The following is a 25911-nucleotide window of genomic DNA, read 5'->3' as shown; positions in this document are numbered from 1 at the left end:
TAGGCGAGCCTCATGGTGGGGAAAAGGGGCGCAGCGGGAGCCTCCTGCGTTGCGCCAAGCGGGGGGCATCGGGATGTGGCGCAGGGAAGGGAAGGAAAGGGGGTGGTCTCTCTCTCTCTCTCTCTCGGCTGGATCCCTGCCTGGCGCTGAAGAAAAACCACGTTTAGCGCTAGCGGCGCCTCTTGAAAACCGTATGCGTGTGTGCTCTGTGTGTGTGTGCGCGCGCGCTTGTGTGCTCGGGCGCGCGCTTGTGTGTGTGCCTCGCATCATCCCTGCCAGGGGATGGGGAGAATTATGGGATGGGTAGGCTGTGTGACTCCATAAGAAGATCGCCTTGGATTGTTGGTGGGGAAGGGTTGTGAGGGGCGGGGAGAGGAAGGAATTAAAAGGAGAGATGGCGGGTTAGCATCGGGGGGATGGCATCCATTTAGTGTCCTGCTCTCCCTCCTCCTCCTCCTCCTGGAGATTTGCTTGCAGGGTGGGCGGAGAGAGAAAAATATAGATGCGCTAAATTAAAATCTCTCTTCCCTCTTATTTCCCTCCTCCCATTTTTTAACCTTCTTTTTTTGGTATTTTTTTTTTGTCGTCGTAATGACAGGAAAGGAGGAGGATGATGGTGGGCAGGAGGATATGGCAGTGACAGGTTGGAGTCTGAACGGGGTGGGGGGGATAGAGAGGACCTTCTTCCGCAGTTGTATAAGCGTTGGAAGGAGGGGGAGGGGAGAGAAACAAAGCAGCTCAGGTAGAGGGGGATGGCTTGCAACATTGAGATGGAGTCCGAGCAGTCAGTTGTTGCTAGCAGATGCTGTTCACATGTGTGTTCTGCTTACAGAGAACTTTGTAGCTGCCTTAAAAACAAAACATACTGTTAGTTGTGAGCACTCAATCTTCCTCATTTTTGTTTTGTTTTGATCGCATTCATACACGTCTTCCCAAATACAGTTCAGAATAATTTTTTTGCATTTGCTCCTGTGAACATCAAAGAATATTATGTAGGTAGCAGAAGTAGTTCGAAATTTCAAAGTGATATAAAGCTAAACTATTCATGGACACCCAATGATTTTTACCTCTCATATTTAAAATAAAGGTTATGGGAAATCTTTGGGATATTTTTTTATTTGAACTGGCTGCAATATTTGATGGGTAATGTGTTTATTTCCTGTGGGTTTTTTTTTTCAACCATGGGAAATAGGATGGGTAGGTGTTTCTTAGATGAGACTGTGATATTTACCCCAACTTTGAAATTGTAGTAACTTGGAGCTACAAATTTTGATCATACGGGGAAATAAGGAGGCAAGATACAAATATTCGTTGAACTGTGTCACATTTCATTCATTTAACACCAAAGGTCTGCAGAAGGAAACAAAGAGAGTGGGATATTAACAGCATATAAACTCGGTGAGCCAACCCTGCCTAAGGCAAGAGGTAGCATTTTGTCTACCCACTTTGCTTAATCTGCACCCTTTGAGATAAGTAAGGAGGCCTTACTGCTTCATCTCCTCCTGGCCTTCACAACTAGGGCTGAATGCTGCAGGTTGGCCTTGGCCTCCTTACCCTGCCAGTGCGTCCCATAGACCTGAAAGTAAGTCACAGGGCTGCCTTTAAAGTGGCTAAGAGAGCTCACCAGACTTAACTACGTGACAGCTTCCTGGCCCTGCCTGCCGATGTGGCCAGTTGTGACTGCACATACCCAAACCACATTTTTAAAAAGCTTCAAGTGCCGTATTTTTCGCTCTATAACACGCACCCGACCATAACACACATGTAGTTTTTAGAGGAGGAAAACAAGAACAAAAATATTCTAAACGAAACAGTGGATGTATGATTTTTGTGGTTCATGCTGTGGCGACAGACATGTGATCTGACAGTGAGTTTGGAGTAGCCCAATGCAAAAATCCTGAGGATCCATGTGGATCCATGCTTTGTAACCACATTTTTGCACCACTGCGGCCCCAGGCAACAGTGGGTGCGTGATTTTTTTGGTGCAAGATGTAGCCATGGACATGCTATGTGATCTGATGGTGAATTTGGGGTGACCCAGTGCAAAAATCCTGAGGATCCATGTGGATCTGTGCTTTGTAACCACGTTTTAAGTGGGGAGGGAAGGAAAAGCACTCAAGGGACAAGGAGCACGTGTGGGGTGGGTGGAGAAGGATGCTGCTAATAATGAAGAAGAGGGGTATAAGGGGAGAAGGTTCCTCTCCCACTTTGCTCCTTTAAAGCAAGCAGGCTCTGCTTTTCTTCCTCCTCCCCGCTCATCCCCGGCTTAGTGAGCTGAAAAACTTTGCTGCTATGTAGCGAGCTGAGTGCGGAGGAGAGAGGGACAGAGAGCCTGCTTGTTTTAAAGGAACCAACCAGACAGGAGCTGCCTACACTTGTGTAAGCGGCTCCTCTCCTCTCCCGCTTTGCTCCTTTAAAGAAGCAGGCTCTCTGTCCCTCTCTCCTCCCCACTCAGCGGCTCTTCTCCCGCTTTGCTGTTTCAAAGCGAGCCACGGAGGAGGGAAGGAAGGGGAACCATGGAACCTCTGCTCACGACTGCAGCAGATCCCCCCCCCCCGCCACCCGTAGGCATTCCCTCCATAACACACACAGACATTTCCCCTTACTTTCTAGGAGGAAAAAAGTGAGTGTTATGGTGCAAAAAATACGGTAAATGTTCATTCAAAATTTGATGCAGCAGTTTTAACTACATCCATGTAGCAAGCAGCACATGGATGTATACATAGCATATGGTGAAGTGGGTATTGGCCCACAAAAGCTTATACAGTCATACCTCGGGTTACAGACGCTTCAGGTTGCATTTTTTCAGTTTGTGGACCGCTGAAAGCCGGAAGTACCGGAACTGGTTACTTCCGGGTTTCAGCGGTCGTGCATGCGCAGCAGCGCCAAATCGCAACCCGCACATGCACAGATGCGCCGCTGTGGGTTGCAAACGCTGCAGGTTACGAACGTGCATCCGGCACGGATCATGTTTGCAACCCGAGCATCCACTGTATTGCAGTATGAGGTCCTTAAGACACCACAGGAATCTTGGTTGTTTTTGCTGCAATAGACTTAACACAGTTGCTGTTCTGGAAATAGTAAAGATGGATGTTATTAAAATTAATATTACAGAATGCTGTAATAAGGATTACATGTGTGAGGTCTCAGACTGTAACTTAATGTATCTGTAGTCTTTCTGATCTAATTTGCACTTCAAGTTTTCTGTATAAGCTGGTAGTAAAGGCTGTATATTACAAATGTATACGTACTGTGATGAAATATTGCAGTATCAAGCTGTAAAATAAAGGTGTGTGGAGAAAAGGTTTTTCAGATACAATTTCTCTCCTAGGAATCTAGTATTCAGGGTTTTAGCAATATACACTTTATCTTGAGTCCACTGGCAGCTTTATCAGTTGTACCAGCTGTCAGAGTTTTGTTTAATGATGTAATCCTGTGTTAATAAGAGAATTCCAGCTGCTGAATGCATTGAAGCAGTTCATTTGCCTTTTGTAAACAGTCAAAATATATTGGGCCTTAAATTTCATATTTATTTGTTGCACACTTACTCATTTTATCAATCTCAAAGAGACCTGGACTGTACAAAGTCAAGCTATATGTGGCTTCCTGTAACTGAATCTTTAACTCAATCTATTAGTTATACGATGCTGTGTTTTATTGCTTCATTGAGTAAACCAACGGGGTAATGAAGTGTTGGTTTTCTTGCTAAGGCACTAGATTTTCTACATTCATTCTTTGGCTGATCTGACTATAAAGCAGTCTGAGGTGACTGATAGTAGATTTTTGGGGTTGAAACTGATGGATGAAGATACTTGAAAACTTCAAATAAATTATTATAATGTACACTAAATTTTGAATGGCTGAAAATAGACACTGGGGCAATGTGCAAAAGGGCTGAGCTGTCACGTCAGTTCTTGGTGACGTGCCTACTGCTTTACGCTTCAATATCAGCTTAATCAGAAGACATCTTAAGGCAGCCCTGTTCAGGGAAGTTTTTAACGTGTGATATTTTATTGTGTTTTTGCTTTCTATGGAAGCCGCCCAGAGTGGCTGGGGAGGCCCAGCCAGATGGGCGGGGTATAAATAATAAATTATTATTATTATTATTAATCATTTTCTCAGTCCGGAGGATTGTATGTAGCCAAACTTCGCACAGCATGCTTTCTACCAAATCTCTGTTGAGCTGATGGAGTTATGCACCCAGGAATGACTATTGTGGTGGGTTGTAAATAGTTAGGTTTTCTGTATGAACAGCTTGAGGAGCGCTTAGTGATATTGGAGGATAGAAGTTCACTATCTAATCTGAGCGGTAGTGCCCAGTAGGCCACCTGGCATTGCTGAGGACAACTTTATCCCTTATGATGTCAAACTTTAAATCATTTGTGCCTATTTGTCATGGATAATCCAATCATTCAAAACAACATCCTTGGTTGTGGAAACGTCTTACTTAAAAAGTGCTCAGCTATGAAGTTTAAACTCTTTTATGCGATAAAAACATACCAGCATGGCTGTAGGACTCTTGTTAGATCTAAGCCAAAATATATACCGTAGTCATGCGGATGATCATTGTTTATAGTCCCATGTGAATTTATCTCATTTGAAAAGTCCCCCTCCCCCGCAAACTGCAAGCGCATTTTCAAAGGCTTAGTTTTGGAAGGTAGTTGTCAGATAAATTCTCTCATGAACTGTAATTGTGGCTTATTGTGTAATGGAAAATGACTCCTGTAGTTTTCGAACCATCAGCAAGATAACTTACTCCTTCACAGTTTTAAACCCCTTGTATTCAAGTATTGTTTGATACTATGTTTTTGTTGCTGTGTCGATTGATGTTTTGTGTTTGCTGCTCTGTATAACAGGGTGAAGTGATCTTCAGTCTTACTTGCAATAAATGAATGTGACATTGAATGTGGCATTGAATTTTGCCATTTTGATTTGCCCTGCTGGAATTTCATTACTTCTAAGACACCACAGCAAAATTCAACAAGCAGTTATCTAAAAAGGCTATAGTTCAGTGAAGAGCATATGCAACTATACACAGATAATCTTCCTGTTTGTGAATGGATGCAGTATTTTCAGTATTATCACAAACATTTCTTCCAAATTATGTACTTGTTTGTAAAACACAGAATAAGCAGATTTCCTTATAGCAATTTGTTATATGCACTTTGATTGACATCACATCTATTAAACATTTTATCCCACTTCTCTTCTCCTTAGAGAGGTGCTCAATATTACTTACAAAATCCAACAGAATTAAAACATTAAACTACATTATTAAAACAATAAAATAAGTAACATAGGTGCAAAAAACATAAGACAAAGCTTAAGAAACCGTTCAGTAAATAATAGTTAACTTAATCAATGACAGAGTTAAAGCTTGCTGAAAGTGATAAGTCTTCAGTGGAAAAATAGATTATCTTAATCTTTAAGTTATTGAGGCAGTGAGTTCTGCTGTCACGTATGAGACCCCTTCATGCATTGCTATCAGTTGAACGCACAATAAAGTTATATCATTTGACCTTAGGGGATGGGCAGATTCACATAGGAGAATCTGCCTTTAAGTAGCTTGTAAGTTAGTTTAACTAAGGTACCCAATGGAGTATCTTTTAAATATATTTAATTGATTTTTCAAAATAACATGGAATAACAACCACCCCACTTAACCTAATTAAGTTTTTTAAAAAGAAATGTTTTTATTTAATTTTTCCAACAACGTGCAAACATAAACAATACAATAAAATAACTGTGCATTTGTTCACATTTTCTCTTGAGCTAAGCTCTACATAGAGTACATCTGTTGAAATTAATGGACCTAACGTAGTCATGCCCAGTACAATTTTAATGGGTGTACTCTGAATTGGATTAGTAATGGCTACAACCCACTGTGTAGATATTGTTGGTTTAAGATTTTCAAACTTATGTAAGTCTATTGGAGTTCTTCAGTGAGATAAGTACTGTATTGGGCATGTTTAAGTCACACACTTGGTTCATGAGGAGTAGTGGTGAGTCTCAACTTGTCTGGCCAGTGTCCTGCATAAAGTGAATGTGTGTGCTAGAATCTGATCATATCCCAAATCTTTTGCAACATAGTTGTTTCACAGAATAATCATTCAGGGGTTCCTTGGCAGATAAGCCAGCGTGGAAAATAATCCCTGAAAGACGACAGTTTGGAAACCACTGTTGTAGTAGGGGATGAGATTATAAAACTTTTCAGAGAGTAGTACACTGAAGTGCAGACAGATTTGGCTTTGTTTATGAAATGGATTAGATTGGAATGTTCATGGCTTGTAGTTAATCCAGATAATAATATTAGTTGTTAATGCTTGTCCTGTTTAATCTTGTGAGCAGTAGTTCCACATTAAACTTCCAGATATTAACTCATGCTGTTCTAGTTCTCATTTAAAGGAGCTGTTTAGTTTTTTGGGTAGGGTTTGCTAGTTCTGGGGGTAGGAAGAAGCATTAGTAAAATTTTGGAATTCTCATAAGCAGGGCTTTGTGAAATCTGTAACTATTATAATCATTGTATCTGTCATTTGACAAGCGAGTGCCTGACCACAAATACAGTGGTAGCTCAGGTTACATACGCTTCAGGTTACATACACTTCAGGTTACAGACTCCGCTAACTCAGAAATAGTGCTTCAGGTTAAGAACTTTGCTTCAGGATGAGAACAGAAATCGTGCTCCGGCGACGCGGCAGCAGCAGGAGGCCCCATTAGCTAAAGTGGTGCTTCAGGTTAAGAACAGTTTCAGGTTAAGTACGGACCTCTGGAATTAATTAAGTACTTAACCCGAGGTACCACTGTACACTGCCTAGGAAGTGCTGTTGTATTTATTTAGATAGGCAACTTAAAAAAAATTGGGCTGTGATAGAAAACCATATCATTAGTGTATTTATCTTCATTTGTGTGTTCATAGGGAAAGCATCTGTGCTGGTAAATGTGCATCTCTTTCATCTTGTGAAGTTTTGTACTTGCCCTCCCACATGCCATGATGGATAGTTTTTCCCATCTGTTGTTGGGAAATCAGAGCAATGTGATATTGCTGACATTTATTGAAAGGGCTTCTTGTAGGTTCAGCACGTGAATGAATTCTTATGAATGCAAGGAAAATCTTTTATTAGGTTGCCTGTGTCACGAGAAGCAGAACATACTGGCTTTAAAATATATATGATTTGGCTGTAGGATCCATCTTAGTTTTTCTAACTCAAGCAGCAGCCAAACTTTCCAATGAGCATGTGATAACATTTGTGTTATTGATATAGTAGGAAAAGAGTTACCCTAGAAATTATTGGCTGCTGATTTGCATACGTTTAATTCCTTCTTGTTTTGCTGTATAATCTGTGGTCCGTTACTAGTGCATGGAATCACAGTTGTGCAAGTTGTTTTTAAGAGAAAGGTGGAAGTCTACCATGGATGTACTACTGGCACATTTATGGTGCAGTGGCACTACTGCTTAGCCAAATTTTGCTCATGTGAGGAGGTGAAATAGCAAAGTTTTTCCTCTTAAGTGACTGCCTATGGCACAGTAAATCCCCATGATAGTAACATCCACATAGGCAGCCTTGTTGTGTTTAGTATTCATAGGATAAACCCAGACTTCTGTTCTTAAAAGTATATGAGCAGGCTGCACTCTACCATTTACTTGAAAACCTGAGACTGTCAAGTTTAACCTTGCATTCAGAAGGGTTGGGTTGGGATAGAAACCAGCCTGGTAGCCATGGGCTAGAAGGGATTACAGTGGTACTTCTGGTAGCGAACGGGATCCGTTCCGGAGTCCCGTTCACAACCTGAAAGGAACACAACCCGTGTCTGCGCGTGTGCAGGTTGCGATTCGCCACTTCTGCACATGTGCGTGACATCATTTTGCGCGTGTGCAAGTGGCGAAACCCAGAAGTAACCCTTTCTGGTACTTCCAGGTCGCTGCGGGATGCAAACTGAAAATGCTCAACCTGAAGCAAACGTAACATGAGGTATGACTGTACATGAAGGCAAATGCAGAAAATTCAGTGCAGCCAACCTACCGTAGATTAATGGTCTTGATCAGTGCAGGCTACTACTTTTGATGGGCTTATTATATAGACACTTGGACCACTAGGCATCTTCACTTGGTCACATGTGGTCAATAGCCAGGCTAATTTTGAACACTGGCACCATCCAACCGTTTTAGGGACTCCACTCCGGATTTGTGTAGGGTTTACTCCTTAGCAGTGTTCGAAACTCCCATTGTTCTAGTCGTATTTTGCAACAGGGAAGTTCCTTAGCATGAGCAGTTTCTGAGCTCTGGGTGCAGTACTGCACCTAGGATTTCAGATTAAAACTGCATAGTGGAAGGAAAGGACTTTTTACTGCCTCCCCACTTCCAGCTACTCTCTGAAGACTGGAAAAGAGACTTCTTAAGAATATTAGTGGGGTGGGCAGGGGAAGGACATAATGAACATAAGATTTTAGGTGCAGTTCACTTATTTTCAGCTTTGTATTCTTGTTATAAAAAGTGTGCCTTGACATTTTGTTGTTGCACCCATAATCTAGATTTAAGGTGCCATTTGGCTCCTAGCTTTCACACCTCAGTTTCTAACACTGCTCCTTAGCCTCTTTTTAATGATACAGGTCTTACATGGTTCAATATTATCAGTTTCATTCATATCAGTCACACATTTTCCCTGTGTGCTTTACTGATATGGTCTCCTATCTCTTTGCTTATATTATTTCTGCTAACGTGGTCACACGTGTTTTTGCTTCGGCAAAATAAATCTTATTTTGCCTTTTGGAAATTAGTGTTCAAAGTATTAATTTTCGGAAAGTATTTAGGTCTGTAGTGTTCTTTATGGTTTGCTTAAAGCAGAGGAAATAAAAACAGAGGAAATAAACTTAAAATATAGCAGGTTACGGAAAATGTTTTTACACAAAACACAAATCATCTGAAAAGTTTGTGCTATATTCACTGTTGTGTCATTTTCTCCTCTGCATCCTCATTCGCAGTGACCATGACAGACTAGGAGAGCAATAATCTTGAATCTGGCGTTTCCATTCTGAACACATTACTGTGCAGTGTGCCATTGGGTGGAATGGAATTTGTTTCTAAATAATCTATGCTTTTTTAAAGTGTTTTATAACCTCTTCCTAAGGTCTGCTGTGCAAAGTAAAAATTGGATATGCTCAGGCTCACTGAATGCAGTGTTGCAAGTTGTCAATTTTATGTTGGCCCACCACCTCAGGACAGTAAAACTATATACTGTGATCACCCTGCTTGATGACCTGTGTTAGGAGAGAAATAGTGTGAGTGTGACCCTGCTGATTCTCTTCAATTTCTCTTTGACTTTCAATATCATTGACCATGATATCTAGGGCTGGTCGATAAATAATCCCAAACGAGTTTGAATTCATTTCTGGTGAGGCAGCACAAATAATTAAAGTCACAGAAAATGCATATTACCAATATCTAATTGTTTTCATTGTGGAAACAGTTTTAACTCAAAGCATCAATTAAGCTTGTCATCACTTGGAGGGAAAAATAGGGAGTTTATTTCATTTGTGTGTTTTCCTGACAATATGTTGGAATGTGAAAGTTTCCTAAGTCATAACAGATGTGGGACAAGTGGAACCCTTACAGGAGGGTGGTAGTCCAAAGTACAAGCCACAGGATGCCAGGTATTTACACTGGCACAAGTACTGACATAGCAGCAACCCTGTGCAGACTTACAAAATATTCACCCAAACAGAAAATCTTAGGGTTAATGTTATTTTAATAAAGGATGTGGATTTGCTCTAATTAATGACCACGAATGGTGTCTCATCTCAACTTCTGTTGTGGATTACCTTGTTGTACCTGTCTCTCAGTGAGGATTAGAATTCTGCATTGACCTCATTACTTGGCTTTCTATCTTATTTGTTTTAATAGAATGAATCAAATTTTTTGAGTGAATAATTTTGATTTGTATATGTTACAGCAATGAATGAGAATAAGTATAGCTTTTAAGTTTTGATTTTAAGCAGAGGTTAATGGGCATTTTTCAGGGATTCTTTAGCTGCTATTCCTTCATTGCAGGGGTTGGACTAGATGACTGTCAGATTCCCTTCCAAGTCTACAGTACTATGATTCTATGATGACATTTTTTATTCTATCTTAAGAGATGCAGGATACAGTATTCTAAGTTATACTCATGGTAGACCCATTGAAATGATTGATATTAACTTAGATCGTTTGATTTTAACATGTAGACTCCAAGTATGTCTAATATTAAAAACCTCATACAGAAGTGAGGAACCTTTCTCAGCTCAGGGCCTGCAATCTTGCGTGGGAAACCTTTGATAGGGAGCACTGACATTTGCCAGAGGGAAAAGTAGGTAGGATGTAACTCTTCGCTTTTTGCATAGTAAGTTACGTCCAGTCACACAAAAGTTAGAAGTTTCTGCACACACACAAATACTGTATATCCCAACTCCATCAAGGCAAACAAGTATTATCATAGTTAAGGAACATTCCAGCCTGGCTCCTGAAGGCTGGATGGAGAAGCCTGGAGGGTTGCATCAACACCCCCCCCCCCCGGGCATCTGAGACTTCACACCTCTGTCATAATATATCTGGGAGACATTTATTTCAACCCTCTGAGGAATGCACTGGGTAACTTTGTATGCTCTGGCACCTTTATTCCAATTTATTCATCTGTCTACATTAAAGTCATATCCCTGTAGGTCCTAGTGTGTGAAGATTTTCCATATTTGTGTAATCTTGCTCTCAGTGATGTATATTGGCACATGGAAGTGATTTTCATATAGAAATTTGGTGGCAATATAATTCATCCTTAGTAGTCCAAGTGACAGCAAGGTGAATGCAATTGTTCACTGAAATGCCCTTTTCCTGCTAATATTGCCCCATGTCCCTTTCTGGGAGTGATTTCTCCTGTTGCTTATTATGCAGTAGGAAATCTCTATATTGGTAACATTCTCCTTCTGCAAGTAACTGTGCTGCTTCACCAGAAATGGGTGTGTTGTATGTACAGTGTTACAAAGGTCAAGTGTATTTTTTACATCCTGTTTTCTTGCATCATTCTGCTACATGAAGACTGTAGTCTGCTGTAGTAAGGCTGCAAGTCTATACAAGGTTTCATGGGAGTAGGAGCCATTGAATGAAATGGGACTTCTTTCTACATAGGCATGTATAGAAATGCACTGTAAATGTTAAAACTATTGATAATACTAACTTTTTTCTATCTTGTGATTTTCTCTGATAAAATGACAGATTTATAAAACTAAAATCAATGTTTGGCTTCACTCTGATACTACAAACTTTGGAGAAAAAATTGTAGGTCTGGTGTTGAAAGAAGAAAAAGTACTGGGAAACTACTGGGCAGACAACTCATAGGGTTCACCTCAGGTAGCTGTTTGGATCCCAGCCATGATGTATTGTGAGCCAAAGCTAGGCATGTGCTTCTGAAATCAGCTTCGTTCTGATATTTCATAGGACTTGTAGCATCAAGTCTGCTTTTCTCTGTTTCTTATCTAGTAAAACTGATAAAAACAAGGCTGCCATCATATGTATGTTTACTTGGGAACAAACTCCATTGAACTTATTGCTGAGTGAACATAGGATCAGGTTGTGAATCTTGCAGCTACTAAGTTTGGTGGGATTTACACTTCAGGATTGCAGGCTTACTTAATGCAGCTTGCCGGATAGCTCCTTACTGCTATTTAAGTTCACAATGTGAAAGAGCAAGGATTGTAGACTTTGATTACTGCTTATCTTATGAAAAATTGATAGGTTTGTGATGGTCATCTATGTTATAATCACCTGGCACATAAGAAATATACCTACTTCACTAATCAGGTATAATTGTTTACTTTAAAAAAGTGGGTTTTTCATGAAAGTGCTTCTGATCCCTTAGTTCTTATGATAGTATACCAAATAAATTTGTTTTAATTTGCTTTTGAGGAAATATAGAAAGGGTGGCTTTAAGAAGATTTTGATTACATCAGCAGAAACCAGGCATTTTCTGGCTAGCACAGAGTATGATCATAGCCAGCTTTTTGGTCCTGCGCTGCATTTTTATGCTGGATTTGTTTAAAGGGGCTTCATCACTGTGGTTTTAACTCTAACAATGATATCAACAGTGTTTGCAGAAAAGCGGATTTGTGTGGCTTTTTATTCCTTTATACTCTGAATGTGGATTTTTACAAAATTGTCTTGTTGGTTCTGCTGTAAGCTACATCTACATGCTGAAGCTAATAGGTAATATGTTTGGAATTATGCCTTTAATAATCAGAATTATTTTGGATCTGGATGTAACTTATTGGGTGCAAATTGAAGATGAATACTTGTTTGGAGGCTAATGCGTTGTTTGCTTAGAGTCTTAGACAGATAAAAGCAAAGGAAGCCGTGTTGATTAGGAAGTATTGCAGAATCCATTGTGAGGCATTACCTATTAGGTGCAACCAGAATGTCAGAAAATAGTGAGTAAGCTTTCAAATCCTTCATAACTCTTCATCATAACATCAAGACCATTGTTTGAAATTCCCCAGGTGTCAGGCATGTTTTGCTACTGGAGAAGGTCCATTTGCAACTACATGGAGTTTTCTGGGTGTTAGGTTGGCACCCATAGTTTAAAAACCTCTGCCTTAGTCCATTGTTAATACCACTTCCATTTCTGTTTTTTCTGCTTGCAGCATACTGGGACAAGTGAATTATTGTAAGAGCAAGCTACAGTCAAGCAATGCATTTGAGATCATAGAATCATAGCATTGGAAGATAACCCTGAGGGTTATCTAGTTCAACTCCATGGCAAATAGACATTCTGTTGTGGTGACAGATCATATATTTAAGGCACCATTTGGTGCCTAGCTTATATATCTGAGTTTCTAACAGCCTGGTGAAGAATTCTGTAGAACTCTAAGAAAGATATTTCTAAACCATGGACTTTGTTATGCCTCTCTAATTGCAAACAGCAATTTTTTAAAAAGTGCATTGAGGGCATGAAGCAAATGACTTATTATTGTGAATTTTGTGAAGTAAAATACAAAAGTTTCCTGACTCTAACACGAAAAAAACCCACATTTGTGGGAGGCTACATATTTGATCACACAAACAGTGAAATGGTTGTGGGTTGCTTTTTCCAGACCAGACAAAATTGCCTCTCAGCTGCTTTTCCATTGCAATGGGAGCAAGGTGGTATCTTTTTCTCTGCAGGTGGAAAAGCAGGTTGGGAGATTGACTGTGATCAGAAAAAATCCCCTTCAGCACTTCTCTGACCAAATCATAACCTCCTTTGGGTGCTAATCATAAAACATAATGAAGTAAAATAAAGTGAATTTTACACTGGTCTTCCATATAATGTCTAGTTTTGCCCTACGAAAGGTAAATAAGGTCAGCTAAAATCAGTCAGTTTTGTCCTGAATTTCATTGAGAAGTGGGTTGAAACCTAAGACACTTAACATGAAACAGTAGCTTAAATCTGGGAACACTGATTATTCCTAATAGTTCCATCAAAATACAAAAAATGATATCTGAACTTGGCCATAGTGGATGACATTCAGTGATGTTCACTCATTTCTGCAATGGAAATCTGCTTGCACAAGTGAAACCTTTTGTTTCTCTTTTCCCCACTCTAGTCCCTGCACCCCTCCATTCTGCTCTGGAAATTTCGCTGACTCCTGAAGTAGATTTTGGGGGTACAGGGGAGAGGAGAATCTCTGTGGCATGAACAGATGCATGCTTAACGCTATTGTGGATCTTGCCCAGTCAGTGTTTCCATTGTATAACCCACCCCTTTTCTACTTTGTTTTTGACATTAGCTATACAGTCATACCTCGGGTTGAATGCGCTTCGGGTTGAGCGTGTTTGAGTTGCGCACCGCGGCAACCCGGAAGTAATGTGTTACTTCCGGCTTTCGCTGCTTGTGCATGCGCAAACACTCAAAATGACGTCACACACATGCTTCCAGAACTGATCCTGTTCGTATCCAGAGGTACCACTGTATTGTGATGGTTTTGTCTTTTACTTAATATAGTTTCCTGTTTGAATTAGCATCTTGGGAATCATTTAAGCTGCAGTAAGACTGAACAGTTATTTGGGAGTGAACCTTACTGGACACAGTGGGATTTACTTCTAAGTAAACACACACACGGGCTGTCTTTGAAAATGAAAACTGAAAATTGCAGACTGATTGTCCTGTGTCTGAGGGTTCTAAAAGAAGCCTGTATTTAGCACAACAGAGAGAAGGGGGAAATCAAAAGATTGCTTTAAAACTGGCCCAGGTTTTCATAGCATACGCCCCCCCTGCTGTCTTCCTAGCAACATCTGCGTTGGAGGTTCTCCTAAATGGAATCAGGGATATTAAGTATTTCCCAGTTGAGTGTTTTTAATACAAAATGAAACAGAAGCTTAATCGGGCAGCTGGTTGGGACCAGGGATACATTGGGGAAATCTTTATCAGCTGGATATCTATTGGAAAAGAAGTTCTGGACAAAAGGAAGAGGGAAATCCAATATTAATGGCAAGAACAAAGAGAAAATAAGCCCATTTATAAGGTGAGGTGGGGAGGACTGTGTGGTTTGACTGATGAAAGAAAGGGGACCAGACTTCAGAAGTTCAAATTGAACATGGAAATTTACAGATTAGTCTGAGTAAATTATAACCTATTCTGAATTGAGGCATTACATTGATAATGTAAATGTGAGTTGAGGACTGAATGACTTAAATCACTGAATACATCAATTTGCACACCACAAGACAACAAAATTGGTCTTTGTTGATTTCAGGTATTATTGTTGGTCCTAATTTTCCCTGCATTAATGCCATCTATGCTATTTTGTTTGTTGTTGGATATTCTTGTTTTTTATTCTTGATATGAACTTTGGAAATTATTTTTAATTGAAATGTGGACTAATTTCCCCCTAAATTCTTCAACTGTTTCCAAAAACTGGACCTACAAATAGTGAGCATCTGAACACGGATCTCAGAACGCATCTCGAAACACAGGCAGCCCCACAGAAAACCCTGCTCTAAGTTGCTGTACAGCAGGTGTCTGATATTTTAGGGACTTCAAGGAGAGTCTCTGGCAGAATGTACTGAGTATGTAAGGGGGTAACATGGTCTCTCAAGTAACCTGATAACAAGCTGTATCGGACCTTGCATGTACATGCATTCTGAACTCTGCTAGGTAGCAGAATTGCTTAATTGGAGCTGTGTCAACTGTGGTGTCAAGTCTGCTATGGAGGTAGACAAATTTGTCTTCAGAGTGGCTAGCAAGGCAAATCACAGCAGGTCTCTGAGGTGCTCTGGACACTGTCCACTGATACACATGTCAACAATTCATGGACCTGAAATCTCTGCTGGATGATTCATTGAAGATGTGATGGAGCTAGCAAAATATTTCCTTTTTGCTGCTTTCACCATCAAATAGGCACAATTCACGTTCAGCCAGCTTCACAGCAGAACTTTTGTCACCTGTTTTCCTGCTGTCTTCCAGCTGGTTTCATAGAATGCAGATCCCCAGTATACTATAGGGCTAAAACATTTTTTTCCTGTATTGGAGAGGGTGCTTCAGAGCAATTGTATTGGTTGTACTCAGCATCTTGTCATTCCACAGCAAGACCAGGGCTTTGGCAGGATCACAGAGTGCTATCAGAAACACTTTTTCCATCCTAGATATGCTTAACTACTCAGTTGAAAGGGTTGTTAGATAATAATGGCAATGTTAAACACCTAATAGCTTCTTAGGGTGTTTAAAGTCACCATATACATCAGAAACAAGAGAATATGATTTTGACTGCTTTAAGTGTTTTATCCAATATAATATAATACAGAACAAGCTCATAATACATAAACACTTATTGCCGGCTGTTTTAAAAAATGACGCAATGAGATATTTGTTCCTTGTTGCATGCTGAGATAACTGGCTTGAGGAAAGAATTTAAATATCCTAGGTAGATAATATTAGCCTATTCTCTTGTGCAGAGGTGGGGAACCTGTGAGTCTGTAAAAGTATCTGAACTTGCAACTCCCATCAGTCTCAGCCAGCCATCTGTGGCCAATGGTCACAGATGTTGGGAGCTGTAGTTCAGCGACATTTGGATGGCCACAGGTTCCTGTTCTTTTAATAGGTGGAGTGTTGAGCAGATTGGGGAAGCCCACATTCATAGCCCTACTCAGCCATGAAGCTCACCTTTAGCCATCACTCTCTCTCAGCCTAACTTACCTCATGGGGTTGTGGGGATAAAACATAGGGCCAGAATAATGTACATTTTTTAAAGCTTCTTGCAGGAAAAGAAGAATATAGATGTAAAAAAGACAGTGCCCCTCACTTATTTTACACATATGTATACATTATGTGGGGGACGCAGATGGCGCTGTGGGTTAAAGCCTCAGCGCCTAGGGCTTGCCAATCGAAAGGTCGGCGGTTCGAATCCCTGCGGCGGGGTGCGCTCCCGCTGCTCGGTCCCAGCGCCTGCCAACCTAGCAGTTCGAAAGCACCTCCGGGTGCAAGTAGATAAATAGGGACCGCTTACCAGCGGGAAGGTAAACGGCGTTTCCGTGTGCGGCTCTGGCTCTGGCTCTGGCCAGAGCAGCGATGTCACGCTGGCCACGTGACCCGGAAGTGTCTCCGGACAGCGCTGGCCCCTGGCCTCTTAAGTGAGATGGGCACACAACCCCAGAGTCTGTCAAGACTGGCCCGTACGGGCAGGGGTACCTTTACCTTTATCTTTATACATTATGTGCATAACTGTTGCATAGTCTTCAGCCTATCCCTATTCCAAAGGAAATAGCTTTCGTGCTGGTGCGCAGCTGTGCTGACAGTGATCTATTTGTGACACACTAGGTCACAAATTTGACATACTTCTTTAAGGTATACAGGAAAACCAGAGACTCCTGCCAATAGTATTGCATCTCCATGGGCTGGTTTCAGAGTTAGTGTTCAAAACTCCCATTGTTCTAGGCAAATTTGCGACAGGGAATTTCATTAGCGTGAGCAGTTTCTGAGCTCTGGGCGCAGTACTGTGCCTAAGATTTCAGATTAAAACTGCAGAGTGGAAGGAAAGGAGGACCTTTTTCTGCCTCCCCACTTCCAGCCACTCTCTGAAGACTAGAGAAGAGACTTCTTAAGAATATTAGGGGGTGGGCAAGGGAAGGACTAGACCATGTGAAAAATGAACATAAGATTATTTATTTTCAGCTTTGTATTCTTGTTATAAAAAAGAGTGCCTAGACATTCCGTTCTTGTGCCCATAACCTAGGTTTAAGGTATCATTTAGCTCCTAGCTTTCGTATCTCAGTTTCTAATACTGTGCAGAGCCTATCATAATTGGGGAACAAAAGAAGTGTTCAGTATATGTACTACCACAAGCATCATGGGTTATTGTAATGTTTAAAAGTATTCCTCACAGATTGATATGGAAACTATTATTAATTTTTTACTATTGAAAAGCATTCTACAATTCTAATGTTCCTATATCCAAGCTAAATTCACAGATTTAACAAATAACTCCAGTCTCTGATTAATAATAATAATAATAATAATAATAATGTATTAACGCAAGGCCCCTTCATGGATCACTGCCTTGCTGTGGCGAAGGGGCTTGAAGAACTCAGAGAAGCTATGAACTATGCCGAGTAGGGCACCCAAGATGAACAGGTCATAGTGGAGAGTTTTGACCAAATGTGATCCACCTGGAGGAGGAACCAGCAAGCCACCCCAGTATCCCTGCCAAGAAAACTCCATGGACAAAGACAACAGGCATATAAAAGTTATGACGCTGGAAGATGAGCCCCTCAGGTTGGAAGGCGTCCAACATGCTACTGGGGAAGAGCGGAGGGCAAGTACAAGTAGATCCAGAGCTGATGAAGCGGCTGGGCCAAAGCCGAAAGGACGCTCAGTTGCGGATATGCCTGGAAGCGAAAGGAAAGTCCAATGCTGTAAAGAAAAATATTGCATAGGAACCTGGAATGTAAGAACCATGAACATGGGTAAGTTGGAGGTGGTCAAAAATGAGATGGCAAGAATAAATATTGACATCCTGGGCATCAGTGAACTAAAATGGACGGGAATGGGTGAATTCAGTTCGGATGACCATCATATCTACTACTGTGGGCAAGAAACCCGTAAAAGAAATGGAGTGGCCCTCATAGTCAACAAAAGAGTGGCAAAAGCTGTACTGGGATGCAATCTCAAAAATGATAGAATGATCTCGATACGAATCCAAGGCAGACCTTTTAACATCACAGTAATCCAAGTTTATGCACCAACTACTGGTGCTGAAGAAACTGAAATTGACCAATTCTATGAAGACTTACAACACCTTATAGAAGTGACACCAAAGAAGGATGTTCTTCTCATTATAGGGGATTGGAATGCTAAAGTAGGGAGTCAAGAGATAAAAGGAACAACTGGCAAGTTTGGCCTTGGAGATCAAAACGAAGCAGGACAAAGGCTAATAGAGTTCTGTCAAGAGAACAAGCTGGTCATCACAAACACGCTTTTCCAACAACACAAGAGACGACTCTACACATGGACATCACCAGATGGGCAGCATCGAAATCAGATTGATTATATTCTCTGCAGCCAAAGATGGAGAAGCTCTATACAGTCAGCAAAAACAAGACCTGGAGCTGACTGTGGCTCAGATCATCAGCTTCTTATAGCAAAATTCAAGCTTAAACTGAAGAAAGTAGGAAAAACCACTGGGCCGGTAAGATACAATCTAAGTCAAATCCCTTATGAATACACAGTGGAAGTGAGGAACAGGTTTAAGGATTTAGATTTGGTGGACAGAGTGCCTGAAGAACTATGGATGGAGGCTCGTAACATTATACAGGAGGCAGCAACGAAAACCATCCCAATGAACAGGAAATGCAAGAAAGCAAAGTGGCTGTCCAATGAGGCCTTACAAATAGCGGGGGAGAGAAGGCAAGCAAAATGCAAGGGAGATCGTGAAACATACAGGAAATTGAATGCAGATTTCCAAAGAATAGCAAGGAGAGACAAGAAGACCTTCTTAAACAAGCAATGCAAAGAAATAGAGGAAAGCAATAGAATGGGAAGAACCAGAGATCTGTTCAAGAAAATTGGAGATATGAAAGGAACATTTCGTACAAAGATTTCCATAATAAAGGACAAAAGTGGAAAGGACCTAACAGAAGCAGAAGACATCAAGAAGAGGTGGCAAGAATACACAGAGGAATTATACCAGAAAGAAATGGATGTCTCATATACCCCAGGTAGTGTGGTTGCTGACCTTGAGCCAGACATCCTGGAGAGTGAAGTCAAATGGGCCTTAGAAAGCACTGCAAATAACAAGGCCAGTGGAAGTGATGGTATTCCAGCTGAACTATTTAAAATTTTAAAAGATGATGCTGTTAAGGTGCTATACTCAATATGCCAGCAAGTTTGGAAAACTCAGCAGTGGCCAGAAGATTGGAGAAGATCAGTCTACATCCCAATCCCAAAGAAGGGCAGTGCCAAAGAATGCTCCAACTATCGCACAATTGCACTAATTTCTCATGCTAGCAAGGTTATGCTTAAAATTCTACAAGGAAGGCTCAAGCAGTATGTGGACCGAGAACTCCCAGAAGTGCAAGCTGGATTTAGAAGAGGCAGAGGAACCAGAGACCAAATTGCAAACATGCGCTGGATAATGGAGAAAGCTAGAGAGTTCCAGAAAGACATTTACTTCTGCTTCATTGACTATGCAAAAGCCTTTGACTGTGTCGACCATGGCAAACTATGGCAAGTTCTTAAAGAAATGGGAGTGCCTGATCACCTCATCTGTCTCCTGAGAAATCTCTATGTGGGACAAGAAGCTACAGTTAGAACAGGATATGGAACAACTGATTGGTTCAAAATTGGGAAAGGAGTACGACAAGGCTGCATTTTGTCTCCCTGCTTATTTAACTTATATGCAGAATTCATCATGCGAAAGGCTGGGCTGGATGAATCCCTAGCCGGAATTAAGATTGCCGGAAGAAATATCAACAACCTCAGATATGCAGATGACACAACCTTGATGGCAGAAAGTGAAGAGGAATTAAAGAACCTTTTATTGAGGGTGAAAGAGGAGAGTGCAAAATATGGTCTGAAGCTCAACATCAAAAAAACGAAGATCATGGCTACTGGTCCCATCACCTCCTGGCAAATAGAAGGGGAAGAAATGGAGGCAGTGAGAGATTTTACTTTCTTGGGCTCCATGATCACTGCAGATGGTGACAGCAGCCACGAAATTAAAAGACGCCTGCTTCTTGGGAGAAGGGCAATGACAGGCCTAGACAGCATCTTGAGAAGTAGAGACATCACCTTGCCAACAAAGGTCCGTATAGTTAAAGCTATGGTTTTCCCAGTAGTGATGTATGGAAGTGAGAGCTGGACCATAAAGAAGGCTGATCGCTGAAGAATGGATGCTTTTGAATTATGGTGCTGGAGGAGACTCTTGAGAGTCCCATGGACTGCAAGAAGATCAAACCTCTCCATTCTGAAGGAAATCAGCCCTGAGTGCTCACTGGAAGGACAGATCCTGAAGCTGAGGCTCCAGTACTTTGGCCACCTCATGAGAAGAGAAGACTCCCTGGAGAAGACCCTGATGTTGGGAAAGATGGAGGGCACAAGGAGAAGGGGGCGACAGAGGACGAGATGGTTGGATAGTGTTTTCGAGGTTACCAGCATGAGTCTGACCAAGCTGCGGGGGGCAGTGGAGGACAGGAGTGCCTGGCGTTCTCTGGTCCATGGGGTCACGAAGAGTCGGACACGACTAAACGACTAAACAACAACAACAACATTAACGCAAGGATGTAGCTCAGGAATGTACCACTTTGGAAAAGACCTGGATATACTCAGAGTATGAACATTTAAAAGAAATTGGGAGATTCTTCCTGATATTCTCTCCTTTTTCTCCCTTTTCTCATATGCAGAATGAAGTGAAAGCAATAAATAACTCATCCTCTTCCGAGCTCTAACCTTGGAACTGGGAGGAGGGTAGAAAATAAGTTCTTCCCAATAACTCAGAGCTGGCGCAGGCAGGCAGAGAAGTTTGAGTTGCCTCTGAACCCAACTGGTGCTCTGAGCTTGGAGTGCCCCTCAGTTGTGGATGCAAGCTTCCACCTCCCTCCTTTAGTTCTGAGCCTGCTCTGCTTCTGTGCCTGATAGGTTATCCAAGCTCAGAGTACAGCCTGCTTCTGTAGCTCTGGCTTCAGACTCATCTTGGCCTCTGAGGCTGGCAAGAGGAGCAGGTGAGATTATCAAGCCCTACCACTCATCCTCCAGTGACATTATGAGGTACTAGATTACAAATGAGGAACTGAAACGGAAAGTCGCTTTCCAGTAAGTTCATGGCTGAACAGACAATTGAATGATTGTATAAATCTAAATCTTGTCTAAAGCTGCTGCTTCATCATGATCTAGAAAGACGGCTTAGTTAAATATGTGAAATATGTGACTTTACTGTTTGAAATCAGTGAGACCTAAAAGTGCTGAAGTTGGCTTGATTGTGCCCCACAGTTATCAACAGATAAACAATTTATATAGCATATGTTTTTAAAATTATTTTCAGCCACAAACAAGCTGAAAGAATTTAATTTTTCCACAGTTTTTAAACAGTGGTGCTCATAAACAGTCCCTTGCCTGGTAGCCTCTGCTCAATAACAAAGGGTTCCATGTGAAAATGCAATGAGTCTTTTTGTTTTTTCCATATTACTACCACATCCCATTCAGGATGTTATATTATGCTACATTATGATATTTTTGTATACTGCTATATGACTCAATTAGGGATGCGGGTGGCGCTGTGGGTTAAACCACAGAGCCTAGGGCTTGCTGATCGGAAGGTTGGCGGTTTGAATCCCCGCGACGGGGTGAGCTCCTGTTGCTCGGTCCCTGCTTCTGCCAACCCAGCAGTTCAAAAGCACGTCAAAAGTGCAAGTAGATAAATAGGTACCACTCCAGCGGGAAGGTAAACGGCGTTTTCATGCGCTGCTCTGGTTCGCCAGAAGCGGCTTAGTCATGCTGGCCACATGACCCGGAAGCTGCACGCCAGCTCCCTCGGCCAATAAAGTGAGATGAGCGCCGCAACCCCAGAGTTGGTCACGACTGGACCTAATGGTCAGGGGTCCCTTTATCTTTACCTTATCTGACTCAAAGGCTCTCAGAGTGGTGAACATAATGTTAATATAAGAGAGGAGTATGGTAAATCAAACCAAACAATGTAAAGCAAAATGACCAAGAAGCCGTCTTAGAGATTTGTTTCTGAACTGCATTCATACTCTCACCACAGAAGCAACTCTCCAGCATTCTGCCTTTCACTTAGAAAGCAGATTAACTCCTCCCCCGTCTACTATGATGTTTGGGTCAAGTTATTCACATTTTCTGTGTGCTTAGTGCTACTTTCCCTAAGATATCCTGCTATTCATTTTTCTGCCCCCACTGTACCCCATTGGCTGCTGTTGAATTACAGAACTAGACAGAACTTGGTTGACTTTGAGGTTGGATTTTTGTATGTGTGTGACATTTATAGTGGTAATAATGTTTTGGAGACAGATTATAGGGTTGGATACAAAAAACCATGAACGGAAGGAATATAGCAACTGGCCTGTTTTGCAAACGCTTAAGAATTTGTGTAGTGCTATAATAGGTTCTGTAACAGATCTCATGTTTCTGCTTGTGCAGGAAATTGCATTTAGTTTAACTTTTCTCACACAAGGCACTAGTGTTAGCTATAAAACTTTTCCATAAGCAGAAGAGCTTTCTATGAGCAGAAGGGCATGTTTGGCTCCATCTCGTTGTTTATTTAGATTTTTTTTTTAAAAAAAGTTCCCTGTTAATTATTTCTAAAATAATTATGTTTTTAAAATTAAAAAGTGCTTTGTTTTACATCCTGCTAAGGCTGCCAGGTTTCATTTGAAAGGAGAGAGAAAAAAGACTCCAGGTGATCATACTTAGGGGGTCTAAAAACAGAATAAGAACACAATGAAGGAGCAAAGGAGATAAGAGGAAAAGGAACTGCTTGTATGTGCCCATCTCTGCATCCTCTTGTTTTTCCTGCTAAGCTTATTTGGCTGATGCTACTAAGGCTTCCCTGTAAAAAGTATTGTTATTCTCAGGAAGACTTAGAGACATTAATTTATCTAAGCAAACCCCAGCTATGAATTGTATATCCTGTGAATACAACAGGCCAGTATAAACAGTCCTGCGACAATCTTTGTTGTCCCAAGTTTACTTTTTAAAACTGGAAATGGCTTTTTTAAAGGCGTGTCTTGCTTACTTTGTAGAAATAGCAATTAGGGCTGCAGTTGCACATAAACTAATACCTCATTCCCCACTTCAAAGCCATGAGTGGTAGATTGGAAAGATTTCTAAGGCATGATGTTTTTGTTTGTATTTTCCCCAGTTGATTGGATAGAATTCGATAACAAAGCAGGTTGTTTTGGCATTCAGCCCAAAGTATAGTTCTGTTTCTCTCTGAATGGTAGGACCAGTCCAAGACATTTTGCTTTCAGAGGCGAAGGACAAGATACCACTCTTAAGACCCTTACCACTCTTAAGTTCAGACAGACTAGAATATAAGCTGAATCTTATTTCAGTACTGGCAGCAGCGTAGTATTGTGTATGACACCTTTGGGCAGCTGACTAGCCTAGTGATGTGTGACAGGTAACACAGCCTACAAACATCCTCCAGCCGAAGGGAACCAGGAGGCTCAGGAGAAACAGCCTTGTGTCTGCCAATCCTGCCCCACATCCCCAGCATCTGCTGCCTGTGTCCCCTCATTCTTTCTAATGATAGGGCTGAATGGAAACATATCTATTTCACTTCATTTCAAATATTTCTACGCTGCTTTTCAGGCAGTTGCCTCCCAACGTGGTATACAAATAAAATAGACACTCAAGCAAGCAGGCTCTGCCTCTTAGATAGCTCGGTCATTAGAGCATGAGACTTTTAATCTAGGGGTCGTGGATTTGAGTCTTACGTTGGGTAAAAGTGCCCTGCATTGCAGAGGGTTGGACTAGATTACCCTTGGGGGTCCTTTCCAACTCTACAATTTCATGATTCTATTAAATCCATAAAATAAACACAAAAAACCTATCACAACATTTAAAGAATCAATTTAGCATCCTAAAAATATACAGACCAGCAAGACAACAAAGTGGCCATCTAGCGTATCCAACTTACGACAGGTAAAATAATTCTTAACAGCTTCAATAAAAAGTGAGGTTTAAAGGCCTGTTTAAAACTATCAAGGAAAGGAGTTTCTCTGATCACAGTTAGGATGGAGTTCCATCACACAAGCTAAATAGCAGGGAGCCCAGTATGATGATGGTATAATTATTTGCAGGATTCTCCAGGCTGAACTACAACTGATATTATCCCTGGCCATTGGCTGATGGGAATTGTAGCTCAAAATATCAGAAGGGCAGCAGGTTGCGGGAAAATGTTTGTTCATATACTTTCATCAGGCCATCTTAGCTCTCATTGCACTATCTGGTGTAATTATAAATAAGAAACAGCCTTATTTATTTTTCCAAGCACTTTTCTTCAGAGGTGTATGGTCAAGAGACTTTAAATTTATACCATTTGAAAATGAATATTGGCTACCAGAGTAGTCGGGGATGGCTGGATAATTTTTACTGGTGTAAAGAATGGACTCTGAACTTGAACTAGTTGAAAAGCTGTTTTATTATATGGTGAAATACTGCAAATGGTGATTTTCCAATTTCAGCAAACAGGCATTATATTTCTTTAAAATTTTATACCCTGCTTTTCACCATAAAGGTCGCAAAGTAGCTTACAGCAATAAAATATAAAATATAAATTAAACCTACAAAATGTAAAACCTCAAGAATTTAGAATCTCAAAAAGGAAAACATCTGAGAAGCAGCTGCATGACGGATCTCACCTCCAGTTTTATTTTCTGCGAACCGTCCCTTCTGGATCTTTCCGGGCCCCAAGCCGTTATTTGTCACTGCTCAATGACCCACCCTTGCGTCGAGGTGTTCCCCTTCTGTTGTTAGATGTATTGGTTTTTATACTTTTGTGCTTTTGTGTTTGTAATAGCCGTGCTAATAGCCGTAATAATAATAATAATAATAAAAATAAAGTCTGAGAAGCAGAACTAGAGCTGTGGGTTCAAGTTCGCTAACAGAGAAAACCAGGATACCAGGTGTCTGAAACTCAGTAGGAATGGTGCCTGTTTATAACTTCCTGTGGTATGGAGTTCCATGAAGTTGTCTTTAGAACAGAACACTGAAGACACAACTCTTCATTGACATAAGTTGTGATTTTGGCCCAAAGGGGAGCCACTATCAGTGCTCCACTCAATGATATCAATTGATGGGTTTGGATGATACAGGGTAAAGGGTATCATGTACTGCAGGCATGTCCAACTCCCAAGAGACTGCGATCTACTCACAGTACAAAAAGACCAGCTGTGATCTACCCAAGAGTTGTTGAGCTTTTTAGGGGGGGGGTTTAAGTTGTTGAGCTTTTTTGGGAGAGAATCTAAGATACCCCTGCGATCAACTGGGCAATCGCGATCAACCTCTTCAACATGCCTGATGTACTGAAATTACATTTCTCTATTTAATTTAGGAGGAAATATCCCATTTCAGATGTGTTTCTTACATAGAAATTGAATGAAAAATATCCACATTTAAGTTTAAACTAAAATGCATGCTGGCTTTATGCTGCCTTGCCCTTGTTTCGTTAGCAGTAACTTACAGAAGCAAGTCCTGCTGAGTCCACTGGGGCCCGTGTTGTTGTGAAGATTACTAAGATAATAACAGAAAACATTCACTTCAGAAATGTGAAAGATGCACTCTTCCCCTGCTCTCTTGAAATGCAAGGATAGCCTTGCACAAGCAGAATGGCAGATTTCAGCTGTTTAGTGTGTCTGGATCAAGTCAAATTGCTCAAAGTTATAGATGATTTTGCAACAAAAGTGTG

General features: G+C 41.1%; 1 protein-coding gene across 5 annotated transcripts in view; it reads left to right on the top strand.

Moving 5' to 3' along the window:
- EPB41 (erythrocyte membrane protein band 4.1) overlaps window positions 1-25911 on the top strand; it is a 111757-nt gene that overhangs the window by 16567 nt on the left and 69279 nt on the right. The window contains exon 1 of one of the 5 annotated variants that reach the window (XM_079985922.1): window positions 11133-11152. The exons of the other annotated variants lie outside the window; for them this stretch is intronic. The gene's annotated coding sequence lies outside the window, so the exon portion shown is untranslated. Of the gene's footprint in view, window positions 1-11132; window positions 11153-25911 lie in introns of those variants that run through there. 5 annotated transcript variants of the gene reach the window in all.

Source organism: Podarcis cretensis (assembly GCF_951804945.1).
Source record: "Podarcis cretensis genome assembly, chromosome: 8".
Taxonomy (NCBI): domain Eukaryota; kingdom Metazoa; phylum Chordata; class Lepidosauria; order Squamata; family Lacertidae; genus Podarcis; species Podarcis cretensis.
This window is presented reverse-complemented; position numbering and strand designations above follow the sequence as displayed.